At 34.2% G+C, this 15716-nt stretch overlaps 1 protein-coding gene across 4 annotated transcripts in view; it reads right to left on the reverse strand.

The window, feature by feature from the left end:
• LOC109579266 (uncharacterized) overlaps nucleotides 1-15716 on the reverse strand; it is a 34202-nt gene that overhangs the window by 2899 nt on the left and 15587 nt on the right. For all 4 annotated transcript variants that reach the window (XR_007422270.1, XR_007422271.1, XR_007422269.1 and 1 more), the window contains one exon: nucleotides 9013-9090. The gene's annotated coding sequence lies outside the window, so the exon portion shown is untranslated. The remainder of the gene's footprint in view (nucleotides 1-9012; nucleotides 9091-15716) is intronic.

Below are 15716 nucleotides of genomic sequence, written 5' to 3' on the forward strand. Positions count from 1 at the left end.
GCTACAATTCACGCCTTTGTGATTATTTCAAAATAATCGTTTTGGCAAGGAAGGCGAAATTTATGCACATATATATAGATATTTTTATATATTCGGTAAGAGTAATCTTTAAACAATATATAATATAAATGCACCGTTGCAGATGTCAAAGTTAATTTTGTCACTCTTGTCTGAAGACGTGCTCCACAGTTTGCTTTTGTTCGCTTGGCTGCCTTTGTTTTCTGCCCAATTTGTCTTTTGGCGGCACAACCCCCACAATACATTATGTACTAGATACTTTAGTATATATCTTTAAATAGTCTGTATATTTATGTTCACTTAATGTTGGCTTATTTGTGCTTTAGCACACCTTTTTAGCATGAAATTTGTCTCGAAATGCCTTACTGTTCTTTTCTTGGCTTTCACTTAGTATTTCTTTGCATTTATTTTACTTAGCACTTAGTATTCCCATAAAAAAAAAAACATTATATTTATTTTATATGTATGTACAAACAAATTTAGGATGGATTACTGGTTAAGCTGTTCAAATACGGTGATAACTGATAAGGAGCACGCATCAGCTTCTTCATCGAATTGTTGAAAATTTCGAGCGTACATTTTCTTTAAATAATTTTCAAGTGCCAATAAGACGAAGAACTGCTCGTAGTAATGAAAATGAAATGGCCGTTCAGCCAAGTGTTGCTGAAGACGGTAATTCGTCGATTCCAAGACGTTCTCAAGAAGCTGTTTCAAACCACAACCTGGCGGATTTTGAGAACGAATTTGGGTTTGCAACCGTATAAAATTGTTCTCTCTCAAGAACTCAAGACAATGGAGCACCATAAACGTGGCTCATTTGCTGATTTTGTCTCGGAACGACATGAAAACGATACAGATTTTTTTTTAAGAAAATCATTTTCTTCGATGAGCCTCACTTTCATCTGAGTGGTGCGGTAAATAAACAAAACTGCCGATTCTGTGGGGAAGAAAATCCACAAATTATTCAATAAAGTTGACAGTTTGGTGTGGTTTTTGGCCTGGTAAAGTCATCGGTCCGTACTTCCTTCGAAGAGAAGCTGATGCCTACTAACAATGGAGAGCGGTATAGGTCGATGATAACCAACTTTTTATGGCCGCAAATGGAAGAAGGTTCTCTTGATAACATCTGGTTCCAACAAGACGGTGCTACCTGCCACATAGCGCGTGCAACACCGAATTTTAGAGAGAAAAGTTTGGATATTCGATTATTTCAAGAAATTGTGACATTAAATGGTCTCCCAGAAGTTGTGATTTACACCATTAGACTACTTCTTGTGGAACTATTTGAAGTCATGGGTCTTTAGCAATAAACCAGACTCTCTTTCTCTTTCACAAATTTCGACTAAATCCACAAATTAAAATAAAATAGATAAAACACTTTTTAGTAATTTGAGTTTAGTTTCACCTAGTTCCTAGTGACCAACGACACTCCAGTTAACTTTTGGTTGCACTAACTGAAGAAAAACAGAATTATCTAATTCAACACCGAAAGTTTTTTATTTGTTAAGCAATAAACAACAATTTTATTTACAACAATTACTGCAAAATAGAATGATAAATAACGACGGCTTCAATTGAATATAATCCAAAATACATTAAAGACAATTTCTGCTAAGCAAAAAAAGGTGCCGTCAATTAAAGAAAAGTGATGCGTCGACAGCAATTGCACAACAATTGAAATTTATTGCCAACTTGTGTATTAAATATTAACACCAAGGCTATTAAATTTGATGATTAATTTAAAATCAATTTCTAACAGTAAATATTGTCTGCTTTTTCGCGCAAACTACGTCAGCAGAAGCGAGCAACAACACTTGTATCTAATAATAAGCGCGTCAAGCCGCCATCGCTTGGCGCCTAATGAACTTAATTAGAAGAAAAAGCACGCGAAAATTGAACGCTTGCGAAAGAAATTAATATTAATTGATTTTTGCAATAAAATTTTTGCCCAGAAAAAAAAAGAAAAACAAAAAAAAAGATAGTAACTAAAATTCATAGAAAAAAAAAAAATATAATAGATATAAAATAAATTTTTACAACGGAAAACGTGGCAAAATTATTACCAATTTTGCCTCTTTTCTACTCAATTGCGCTCTTTAGTGCTTGAGAATAATAAAAACAAAAAGGTTTATGTATTTGGCTATGTATGTGTGCGTTTTTACGAGCGCGTGACTAACAGCTGCTGTCAAAAGCCAACTCAAGTCAGCTCGAGCTGTGGACGCGCCATTCGCCATTACCGACGTTTGTAGATAGCATAGTGTCTACCACCATCTGTTTGCTTGATTGAGGACTGCAATCAGACGCTAAACAATCGACGCCAATTGATGTGATGATCTGCCGCTTGCTGCTAGTCAATCGATGTTTTTGGCAGCATTTTTATTTAAACCCTTGTAGCAAAAAAGTGAAAGCTTTAAATCTACAACTAGTTACATATAATATAGTTTATAAATACTTTCGAACTAATGTGGTATTATCACATAAAAAAGTCAGACCATTTCGCCATTATCGGTCATATGAACAGGGTAGTTGTGCACACTAACCAATAACCAAATCACACATCATATTCAAAAGGCTGATGACAAGTTAAAAATATAACCATCTCCAAACAGAGATCTAATAGTTTTTTGATCTGATCAGCAATCGAATTTTGGAAAGCCAAAAAAAATCAAAATTTTGGGTGAGTTAGGTATATTGGCTAGCTTTTTTGTGAGACGACGAATAATCCAACTAAGACGATTAGAGACACCTGTGCGTTGTGATGTCCAGAACTCCTTGGTATGGATTAAAAGGAGTCCTAAATCCCTTGGCATGGATTGAAAGGACCTCCGCATATCAACAAAGCTCGTAGAACCAGCTACAAATTTATTGAGCTGGCTAAAATGAACTGTGTCAACCTGAGTCTCATGAAAGCTGGAGAATTGAGGAAAAAGCGCCTAAATGTTCCTATCTCATCTTCCTCGCTTCAGCTTTGACAAGTTGCGTTCTCCAAAAGCTTTAGCTTCACCACGTGAGTGCCAAAGGGACATTGTTCAGCTAGGAAACCTATCATCGAGGCGACGTGAATTTTGCCTAGAGCTAGTAGTTCTAAGAACATTTTATGTTCCATTTTGCCAACACATAATGAGTTCGCGTGAGACCCACATATCCAGCGATCGAGTATATAAAGACAGTGGATCACCCGGACAAGTTTAATATGGAAGTAGTGAGGTCATGCATTACTTGACTAGCTTTAAGCTTACTGCACTCCTTGACTAACTTTGAGCTCACTGTTAATTAAGTTCTTTATAGTAGCTCTGCTATCAGAGTGGATGCATATCTCCCTAAAAAAAGCAGCAGTTCGTAGAAATACATCTGCTGCTACCTTAAAGGCTGTCACTTCTGTTTGAAAGATCCATCAGTGGGCTGCCAATATGAAACAAAAATTGATTGAGAGCTCCCGACAGAAGACTTCGCCTCCAACTTTCCCCTAAGCTTCGATCCACCCTTTAAAAAAGCTCACTGCCGTACTTCCCCAGCGACTCCGCCCTACCCACATATTCTATAAAAATATATGCGCGGAAAGAACGCTGCTTAGGGTAGGTTCCGCGGCGCAGTGGTCTAAATTATCAGTGCTACAAAGTGGGAGAAAACTTCGGATTATGCCTTTCTGGGACCTTCAATGTGTCCGGTTTCCCCAATCTGATAGCAACCTTAGCCGGCAACTATGTCTACGGGTGATATATGTAGAAGGTTTGTTCGTAGTGCATCACTGATGGCAATGAGAACCGCTCATTGAACACGAGCTAGCTGATTAGACAGTCCAGACAAAAACACCATAGAACAGTATCGGTGTCGTAAAGCCAAAACACTATTTTTGGTGGGAGTCCCCACCTCTTCTGAATAGTTCCTTTGCAATAAATAAGGCAATAAATACGCTCCTCAAACTCTCCTCAACTTTGCGCCCCTATGACAACTTTTTATCAAGGCTTAGATGTAAGTACTTCACCTTTTCCACAGGGTGAAATCGAGGGAAGTCGTACATCCCGAATGTTACATCTCCTGGTAAACAAAAGTAATTCAAAAACGACTTGAAGTTTCAAATAAAAAATAAATCGAGTAAATTATAACTGGAATTTTGAAATGTGGAAAGTGATGCTGTCTATATCAAAACCAGAACTGTATCAAAAAGTAGTAGTAGTAGTAGTATCTGTTATCATCACTAAACCCGTCCACTTCACTAGTGGGTTTATATACCAACTATTTTCTTTGATGACAATAAATTGCAAATATTCAATTAATTGACAATTTGCCAACCAAAAAAAAAATAATAATAATAAGAAACCAAAAACAAGTACATATAATATATACCAAAGATATCTATTAGATAAAGCAGACAACAAAAAGGGCACCAGAAAGGAACGAAAAATTACGTTCTCATGCAAAACAAAACATAAAATAAATATAAGAAAAATATTTAAATGGAAATTATTAGCATGAGTTGACATTCACTGACCTTTCGTCACCTAATATGAGTGACTAAATTATGTAAATGGCGAACACGAGCTAAATCTATTAAACAAATGCACGCTTACATACACATATAGCTATAATGAAAGCAGCTTAGAGTATATTTAGTAAAAGCAATTAAGTGAAATGCAGATTAAAAGCGATAATTCTTAAATTTAAGAAATTTACAAAAATAAGGAAATATACAGAAATTTAGAAATATGGGAATAGATTTTAAAAACCTTTTTTGGCAGCAATTTAGAATGGAAGCCGAAATTTTGAAAGATGGCTGTAATGTTTTTGAAAAGCAATTAATAATTTATATTCTATTTATATTCTATTTGCATTATATTTTTATTTAATTTCGAGCAGAAATATCTTATGGCAGACAATTGCCATATTATTGCCAAATCTTTTACCCAAACGTCTTTAGATGACTGATAATACTCTGGTGTAAGCGTGTACTAAATGTATAGTAAGAGGGCGTCTTCTGAATTCAGTGATTTGTGAAAGAAATTTTTAATTTCGCCGAAATGAGGTTTGACTCACGATGTGGTTTCTTCGAAGAAACGTTTGTGATCATTTTCTATTTATATACCTCATGGTAGTAGAAATACATATTTTTATATTCCATTTTTAATACTTTAACCCAAACAATTTCATAGAATATAATATATATAATTTTTGTTTCGATATAAGACGGTTAGGTTAGGCGGACTTGTAGATACTTGAATTCGCACTTCGCATGAACAGAAACAAGGTAGATCTGTAAAACAGATTACTTAAAATATTGCCAAAAATTTATAAATATACTATGATCAAATTTGAACCGGACTGACAATATGGAGTTCAAACTTTAGGTGAACAGAAAACAGATAGGTCCGTAAAACAGAATACTATAAAATATTGCCAAAATTATTTGAATATAGCACGATCAAATCTGAACCGGACTGAACAATGTGGTATTCAAACGTTACATGAATCTGTAGATCTGTAAAACAGATTACTTAAAATATTGCCAAAAATGTGTGGAGAAACCAAGATCAAATTTGAACCGGACTGACAATATGGAGTTCAAAGTTCACATGAACAGAAAAAGATTACTTAAAATATTGCCAAAAATTTGTAGATATACCATGATCAAATTTGAACCGGACTAAACAATATGGTTTTCAAACTTCACATGAACAGAAAAAAAGATAGATCTGTAAAACAGATTACTTAAAATATTGCCAGAAATTTGTAGATATACCATGATCAAATTTGAACCGGACTGACAATATGAAGTTCAAACTTTATGTAAACAGAAAAAGATAGATCAGTAAAACAGATTACTATAAAATATTGCCAAAAATTTTTAGATATACATGATCAAATTTGAACCGGGCTGACAATATGGAGATCTAACTTCACATGAACATAAAGAAGGTAGTATCAAATTAAGAAAAAAATATTTATTCGATTTGCGCGCCCAGTTTCAATGGACTAGTTCGGGTCAAATTTGATCAGATGTTGCTTTATGTTTACTATCGAAAATATCTGTTATTCGTAAAAAATCTCCATTTCCATTATTCTTCCTTTCTTTTGAATTCATAACAAATACAGGGTAGGCCATTTAAAGTTGACCCATCTGGCAACGCCGTAACTTTTAACAGCGCTGACAAATCGGCTAATGTCATACCGCGTTAGAAGCGTCATTCGAAGACAATTTATACCATGGAACAGTACACTCCAAAAGAACGCGCTGAAATTGTTCAGCTTTATATTCAAAATAACTTTTCAATTGTGTTAACTCAACGTGCGTTTCGCAAAAAAAATAAAGTGAAAAGTGCTCCAGTTAAGAACACAATTAAGTCTTTATACGCAAAATTTGTGAACACCGGTAATCTCAGTAATGCCAGTCATGCATCCAGACAACGCACAAGACGTTCTGATGAAAATATCGAAGCTGTACGAGCCAGTATTGAGGAGACTCCATCGACATCGAGTTATCGCCGCTCTCAGGAATTAGACATCTCTCGCACCACTCTCCGACGCATAATTCATAAAGATTTGAAGATGTTTCCATATAAAATTCAAATGGCACAAAAACTAAACCCAGCTGATTATCCGCGACGCCTTAATTTTGGCAAATGGGCCATCGAAATGGCTGAAAACGAACTTGACTTTTGGCGAAAACTCATCATGTCAGACGAGGCACATTTCTCGTTGAAAGAAGGCGTAAACAAGCAAAATTGCCGATTTTATGCCACCGAAAATCCTCAAGTAATTGAAGAACAGCCTCTTTACGACCAAAAAGTAACAGTTTGGTGCGGTGTTTGCGCGAATATGATAATCGGACCGTATTTTTTCGAAGACGATGATGGAGCCACGACAACAGTCAATGGTGAGCGTTATCGAGCCATGATAACGGATTTTGTGATACCCATTATTCGCGAAAATGACATGGATAACTTCTGGTTTCAACAGGACGGGGCTACATGCCATACAGCTCGACCAACAATCAATTTATTGCGACCATTTTCCCCCGGGCGATTGATATCGAAAAATGGTGATGTTGACTGGCCACCGAGATCACCAGATTTGACGCCACCAGACTTTTATTTGTGGGGTTATTTGAAATCCAAGGTATACGCTAATAAGCCAAAGACCTTAGCTCAACTGAAAGCCAACATTCGACGTGAAACAGCCGCCATATCATCCGAAACATTGGCCAAAGTCATGGAAAATGTCGAAAAAAGAGTGCATTTAGCTGTCAAAGCTAAAGGTGCCCATTTACGCGATCTAATTTTTAAATATTAGCTGAAACAAATCCCCTTGGACCAAAATAAATTATTTTTGAAATGAACAAAAAACATTGTTTTCTTTTGTTAAATGGGTCAACTTTAAATGGCCTACCCTGTACTACCTGTATGCCTGAGGCAGCTCTGAGCTTATCGCCATGGTAGCAGCAGTGCTGCATTTCATCTGTTGTATGTATATGAAAAACCCGACCTTTATCCAACCATCCTCCTAACTAAATTTGCATTAAATTGTTACTTTGTGCAAAATATTTGCATTTAATTATTCTTGTTCCGCCTTGTTGACTGCCTAGCTGCTGTGAAAAACTCGGTCCGAAATAAATATTGCTATATTTATTTAGTATTGATTTGTTGGTGGCTCAACATTGTTTTTGTTAAATTAAATGCTTAATTTAAACTGATTTATCATATAGATATTAACTTGCCAGCTACAACAAACATCTATTTATACAAATACATATTATATGTATGTATATATGGGCATAAAATACTATAAATATATTAGTAAGGCTTTCGTGGATTTTAAATACTTTAATTTCCCACACCTTTTCGGATTGATACAATACATACTTACATATTTTTCAATGTAAGTAAACTGTCTGAGAAAAAATTAAGCAATGTTATATTACATTAAATATTATCAACGAAAAAGATTATAAAGTATATTTAAACTAACTTGTCGAAACTGTTTCTAGACTGGTACTAGAGAAGGTTCTTTCTTATGAAAGAACTTTGAAATAACACAGTGATATGACGTATAATCCTAAGGACTGGAGGTAGTTCAAGTCTAGATCAGTTAAATGGCATTCTAGGTTAAGTTAGGTAAATAAGCTGATTATTCGTGAGATCACGAATAGTCCCAATTGGACGCTTGTCCGTTGTGGTTACCGGAACTGTATGTTTGTTATCTAAAAGACAGTCGGATATCGACAAAATAAATATATAGAACCTTCCACAAATATATTTGTGCGGCATATATCCATTACAGACAATTCACCGGGTTCGTAAAAGGCATATCAATCGAAATCTTTAATCTATGTAGCGAAAGCTTCATCATTGCAACTTTGGGCTTTGAGTCCCAAAAACTGAGGGTTGAACCGTGTTTCATGTTCGTGTGAAGTTTGATCTCCATATGTTAGTTAGCGTGAGTTAGGCATTTGTTTGTTCTAGACACAAAACGTTTTTCTGGTGGTTTTTAACCATGAAAAAAAAAATATTAACAACTTTGCTTCAAAGTTTTTGCCTCCAAAGGAACCAGAAGTGTTTCGAATAGTCTGCTTTATCACAAAAACACATATTTGAGTAGCAGAAAGCAGTTAGTTAAGGTCATGAAGTCATCGAACTTTACGTCATGCGTGTCGTTCATTCGCCTCTATTGGATCTCAACATCTCTTTAGGATCGACTGAACCCATTTTGGTTAAAGTTTTGGGTATTAAAAGTGCTGGTGCTAGACTCGTATCACAAGATCTGAATAACCAACTTTCCGATTTGATAATTTAACCTGTTATGAAATTATTTATTTATTCCTCTTCATTCTATAATGTTATCTGAAGTCTACGAAAAAAAAATATATTTTTTTTTTTATTTTGCCTACTGCATTTTTTTCTTATTAAACTTAAGGCCTCCAATAACACAATTTCTATTAAAATATTGATTAAGTGTCTGCACAAATTTGTCATAATTTTGTTTAGCATATTGTGTACTTACTTTTTATTTGTGCTGTGCTTGGCAGTATTCTGCACTGTCTAGATGAAACTCCATAGATGTAGGAACAGGTCTAACCAGCTGCAATGGGAAAAAGCAGAAAAAAATGCAATTATTAGATAACGAAGTACTTAAAAAATATTGGACAAAGACAAATAAAATTTAATGGTCTACTTAAATGCTAGATGTTCCTTGATATGGAACTAAGAGATAAGAAGAGCAATGTGACTATGTAAATATGTAGAGAAAGACAAGTGAGAAAGGTAGAATTTGGCAGCAGCTCGAATTGGGTTAATGGTGCAGCAAATAAAGAGAAGTGAAATGAAAATTAAGAGAAGTAAATAAAAAATAAAACAAAATAAAATGAAATAAAAAATACTAAAAAATTCAAAAACATAACATTTTTTTTTTTAATTAAAAAGATACTAAAAAATTAAAAAAATAATACCTACATAAATTAAAAAGATTAAAAAAATTAAAAAAACACAAAAATAGTCTGCACAAGAGTGCAGAGAAGTGAATAGGTTCGAAGACAGGTTATATAATACTTATATTGAGTATTACAGAAATTTAATGCTACCAAAAAATCATATAGATTTCTAACATTTTTTTATAACTATAAAAAAAATATAATTAAAACATAATTCTATTTAGCTGACATAAAGGCTGGCCTCTAATTTATAGTATGAAATCCAAACCGATGCTAACATTTGAACTTAGATATAATGCGACTGCATCATGATCAAAATGCGTTTGGAATAATGAACACAGTTTAATACAATTTTCTTTAGACTATTCTTAACTAATTATAGAGGAGATAAGCCGCCTTTAATATCAAACGCAAATACCTCTATGTCGGTTACAGTACTAGTTTCGAGCACAATAGGTAATTGTATTGTGTGGCATGAATTACTGTGAGATAGCTTTGTGACATTTAATTGTATTAAGTGGTATGCGGGTTAAACATTGTCATAGATATAGCAGAGATGGATTATGAGGAAATATGTAATTATACATACATATATTCTTCTTTATTGTCATAGACAACGCTTACGCGGTTATAGGTTATATACAGATATCTATATAAATGTAGCTTTGTATTTAATAAATACAGTGATTGGTTGTAATTTGTTTATCGATGAGTTTAGAGGATCATTTTGGTGAGATATACAGGGTGGGGGACTCTGATTTTCTCTCTGCTTATTCGACACGTAATTAGAATTATTTCGACAGTAGAAACTATTGCCAACAAAAAATGTTGGCAAATCTTGTTGAGACCGCCAAAAATATGAAATTGCGTTCCGAAAAAAAACTTATTGGTTTTGTATTATTGCTTCTTTTGCCACCATTAAAGTAAGTTATTGTATAAGATTTTCCTTTCAACTGCTACTTTTGTTGAACTACAGTGCGTATACGCAACACATACTTTTTTTTAACTAACTACTAACCATATTTCAGTTTTAATTTATTTAATTAATTAAAGGTAAAGGTGTAATGATTAATAGCGTTTAAATCATGTCTTTAGATGTCATTCAGCATAAACAATTTCGCAGTTTCTATTTCTCATATCCACAAATTATATCATGCAGTGCGTATGAGTAACATTTTCCTATCCTTTGGAACTTTCTGTGGAGTTTGTACGGTTGTTATCCAACCCATGCCAAATTTTTTGAAGATATCATGTCAAACAAAAAGAAAATCCCATACAACTGCTTGATTTCGACCGCCAGTTTGTATGACAGTTATATGCTATAGTGATCCGATCAAAATAATATGTTCGCATATTATGACATTCTCTTAGAAAATAATCCCTGCCAACTTTCGTGATGTTATCTTGTCAAATGAAAAAGATTTCCATAAAAGCAGTTTATTAAGTATCAGCGTCTAGTTTGTATGACAGCTATATGCTATAATGGCCCGAACTGAAAAATATGTTAAGAAATTATAGCATTGTCTTAGAGAAATATTGTCAAATAAAATAGTTTTTCGCACAAGGGCTTGATTTTGATCGTTCGGCTTATAGGGCAGCTATATTATCTAGTGGTCCTAAAGCAACTGTTTCGACAAATAAGTAGCTCTTTGGGGGGAAAAAAGACGTGTATAAAATTTCAGTTCGATATCTCATAAAATGAGAGACTAGTTCGCGCATATACAGACCGACGGAGTTGGCCAATCGACTCCGAACGTCACGCTGATAATCTACATATATATGTATACATATATTTTATAGGGTCCCCGCCGTTTCCTTTCGGGTGTTACCTTGTGGCACACTGCATTATGAGAATCATCACTGAGCGTATAAATATTTTATACAGTCTGATTTCAACATATACACTGTTGACCGGTGCGTATGAGTAACACTTTTATCTCAATTAGAACTCGCAATTAGTTCATGTATTCAACAATTCATTTTAAAATAAAAAGTAAATCATTTAAAATATTTCAAATAAATTAAATTGTATTTTTTCAATTAATGAAAATATTATAGCTAAAAAAATGAACACCAGTTTTATGTTTAAATTCAAATGAAATTTGTTAACCAAAGAAATATGCATTGTCAAATATTTTATTTAAAAAAATTTTAAATTTTAATTTTTTTTATTTTTAATGTTTTTTATTTTTAATTTTTTTTATTTTTAATTTTTTTTAATTTTTATTTTTTTTTTTATTTTTAATTTTTTTTATTTTTATTTTTATTTTTTTTTATTTTTTATTTTTAATTTTTAATTTTTTTTATTTTTATTCTTATTTTTTTTTTGAACTTCTTTTTATATTTTTTTTTTTTACATTTTTTTAATCTTTTTTTTGAAAAGTTTTTTTTTTTATAATTTTTATACGAATTTTGAGTCATACAAATTTTAGCTTAAATTTGTGAGAAATATAATACACACATCGTTAAGTTATGGAAGTGTTAGCGAAACTTTTTAAAACTTTATATATCAATATAAGAATTTGATAATAAATATATAAAGTAACTAGCTGACCCCGCAGCCGTTGTCCTGCGTGAAATTATGTAGTTTGAAATGAAAAGATTGAATTTATCATTTCATTTTTTTTCCCAACGTAACGCAGCTTTATAAACAACATTTTTCGGTTTCTGTTCCGGTGTACAGAAAAGATGGTTTTCCAACTCGTGAGCATGCTACGGCCGTGTGAAAAACATAGTATTTCCAAATTTATGCCTCACACTATGCGACTATCTTTAGGTTCTGTTGACTGTCATCTCAAATTCAATTTTCACTGGAAATGGAATACGTTTGAACTGAAATAGCAAATCGTTAGAACTCAAAGGAATTCGTAGGATCAAGCATTCTGTATCCTTGTATTTGATAGGTGCGTCACAATCAGTCGGGTTCCATTACACAGTTTCGGCGCATGAAGTTTGGGAAACATAATAACGACGGATCCTACTTTGAGACGCAAATGATGCGGTGGCATACCAAGCCTCTCCAAAAAATTTAGATATTCCACTGGATAATTCACGGCGTCGTCTTCATTGTCGAAACGATCGATCGATTTGTATGAGCGCAAGTCTCCCGGAATTAGACTTTGAATCTTCCAGTTTAAGTCAATAACTTCGGTATTTTTGGCAGCTAACATTGTGCGTGCACTTAAGGAATCGCAGTTACGATAATTTGGCCAAGGTCCAAACATTCGCGATGAGTTCATCTTTCGTGAATTGATAAAGGGAAGATGGAATGGATATCGAACCACCGGAAGTATCAACCGAAATTGTACCATTTCCAATTTTTAGCGAAGACGATGTAAAATGTCTTCGGCAATGTTATTTTTGTTCGTATCCCATAATAGGTGCGGATTTGAAGGCTGATACCTCGAAATGATTATCGGGAAAAGTGTGCGAACTTCATTTGCATTCCAGTGCTTGACATTTTCCAGCATTTGTAATTGCTGACTTACTTCTCCAAAACTCGCAGACACCGTACCATTCACAGTACGCAATGACTCAAATAAAGTTGAACCGCGTTCATTAATCAATAGCAACCGAAGGTAGAAACAATCGTCGTTTTTTGGGTAGATTGTGTAAATTCGTCCTAATGCATTAGACACCTGGATGTCAATATACTGGTTGGCCTTGCTTTCTGCGTAACTATTTCTTCGACGATGCATTACAGGTATAATATCAAGGATCACTGATGAAAGTTGAGAAAATATCGTAAATGTTAATTTTGTTGCTGGTGGTGTTACCACTGGCTGTATTGTTTTGAAATACATTCTTTGGCCATTCTCCAAATTAACTGCGAGACGCACAACAGTCGGAAAACGTTCATGAATTGCAAAAATAAATATCCTACAAAGCACTTTAGTGCAGCTCACGTATCGACCGTATCGTTCAAGACCAATAACCGCCATGTTTCTTCCCTTGATGACGTACTTACAAACGCAATTTATAGACTTCTCCAAACTGCAGTACTCAACATTGATATGAGTTTTGAATGTGAATTCAACAACAGTGGGGACATGTATCGTACATGTGTAGTCAACTTCGATATTCACTCTTCTAAATTGAATGCTGAATGTTCTGCCGTTACCGTCTGGTGAGCGACGCCGATAGAGTGGATATCCATCATTTCCAGATTGTGTCTCCGAAAGAAACGTGGATAGCGTTTCGTGCATTTATTGTCAGACATACAAACCGAAGTGGGATTGTGGTGTCCGCAAGGTCCATGAACCATATTGGTTTTCATCACTTCGTATAATACTGGATCTTTCTCTCCATCAGGAATTTCCGCAGAAATGATTTCATCAATTTGATCTGGTGGAACCACCATCTAAAGATGTGTGTGCGTGCGGCAAACCCCACTTTTGTATTATACGTTGTTTCAAGATAAAGTCCATCAAACATCATAGCTGTTGTTTGAAAAGTCGTGGTGTGACATCGTGACGATCGCTTGCTAATTGACCGCGATCCATAATACCGCACGTATGGCATCGCATCCTGGGAGTACTCGGTCATGTGCCTTGGGCTGCTAATGTAAGTTGATGCCAAAAAGACCGTGCCGACCGTGGCAAATTTCAATCTGTAATTGATCACATTTTGTGCAACACACATAACATTCTCACTGAATAATTTTCAAAAATTTTTGAAACAAACGACAAATTTGATCGATTCAAATACATAATTGAAAAACAAAACAAAAAAATTGAAAAAAAAATTTGTATGGAAAAAATTAACTTTTTGGAATTGTCCAATTTTCCGACTTTTCCTCACAAAGAGCATACACTTTTTTTATTTCTATACCTTCCCTGATCCCCACAGAACATTCTCTGAAAATTTCATCAAGATTGGTTCAGTCGTTCTCTCAGCGTTACCAATAAACAAACTTCTATTCGTTTGTTTGGGAAAACGAAAAGGGCTGGTTTTAGGGGTTTTCCGACAATCATTCGAATTTTTTATGCCGTTAAAACCATCCTTGAACCTCAACGAACCTTTAGAAAAAAGAATTGGCAAAATTGGTCCAGGCGTTTTTGAGTTATGCGCTTACCAACACATTTTGCGATTCATTTTTATATACATAGAAGATGAATAAATACACTAAACTGCTTGCTGAACTGTCCACATATCACTTCCATTATCATTAACAAACACTTGATAGTTGTTAAGTTAAATGTGTTAATGCAAAATATTGAGATGAATTGAGGCATAAAATTTCATATGAAAGCCAAATGCACGATTGAACTCGATAAATATATTTGAAAAAATCATTTTATCACGATTTATTATGAAATCTACAAATATGATGAGTCAAAGGTGCCAACAGCGTAACAAGAAGTGACTCAAAGTGAAGATTTCACAAACAGACTAATCACAACTGTGTTAATTTCATAAGAAATTATTACAAAAGCAGAAGATTTTAAAAGGAAATTGCTACATGAACTCATAAGTAAGTGATGTCTGCTGCTTGATGCCTTCATCCTAGTCATGCATCATTACTTTTACTATCACTTCTTAAGTACTTGTGAGATTTCACAATAAACAAGCGATGACTGATTAATATTAAAGGGCAGAGGAAAATTACGCAAAAGTGGAAAGAGATAAATGTATATATTTATGTGTAAAGTAAGAAGAAAACACATTAACTTGAGCGGCCCCGAAGCTATAATACCCTGCACAGGTGCATTTTTATAGCATAACAGGTCAATTGAAAAGTACGCGGCCTGTCATACAGATATCGCTGCTGGAATTAAATACATATGATCTTAAATTCAGCCGGCCTGAACAAAAATAAGAAGACAATGCACCGTGTCACAAGTCAGTGAAAACGATGGCAAAAATCTATGAATTGGTCTTCAGTGACTATTTCCTGTCCTCAGAGCTCAAAAGAAATGCTCGCTTGGAAGAAGATTTCGTCGAATGAAGAGGTGATCGCCAAAATTGAGGTCTATAGTGAAGCAAAAAACAAATTGCACGACAAAAAAGGTTTCGAAAAGTTGAAGGGTTGCTATCAGTATGCCTCTTAAATCGACCATCGACTCAGCTCAATTTCTTTCCAGGGTATATAAACACATAACAAAAATATCACGATTTTTCATAAAGAAATTATCAGTTGCTTAACTGTATATTGACGTTTGCTGTCTTAAACGAGTGATTAAGCGCTATAAAATTATTATTTTTTTTTTAAAATAAATTCATAAAGACGCGCATTTTCTACATTCCATACATTAGGGTGGGCAAACAAAAAATTTTT

Source organism: Bactrocera dorsalis, chromosome 1 (genome assembly GCF_023373825.1).
Source record: "Bactrocera dorsalis isolate Fly_Bdor chromosome 1, ASM2337382v1, whole genome shotgun sequence".
NCBI classification, from domain to species: domain Eukaryota; kingdom Metazoa; phylum Arthropoda; class Insecta; order Diptera; family Tephritidae; genus Bactrocera; species Bactrocera dorsalis.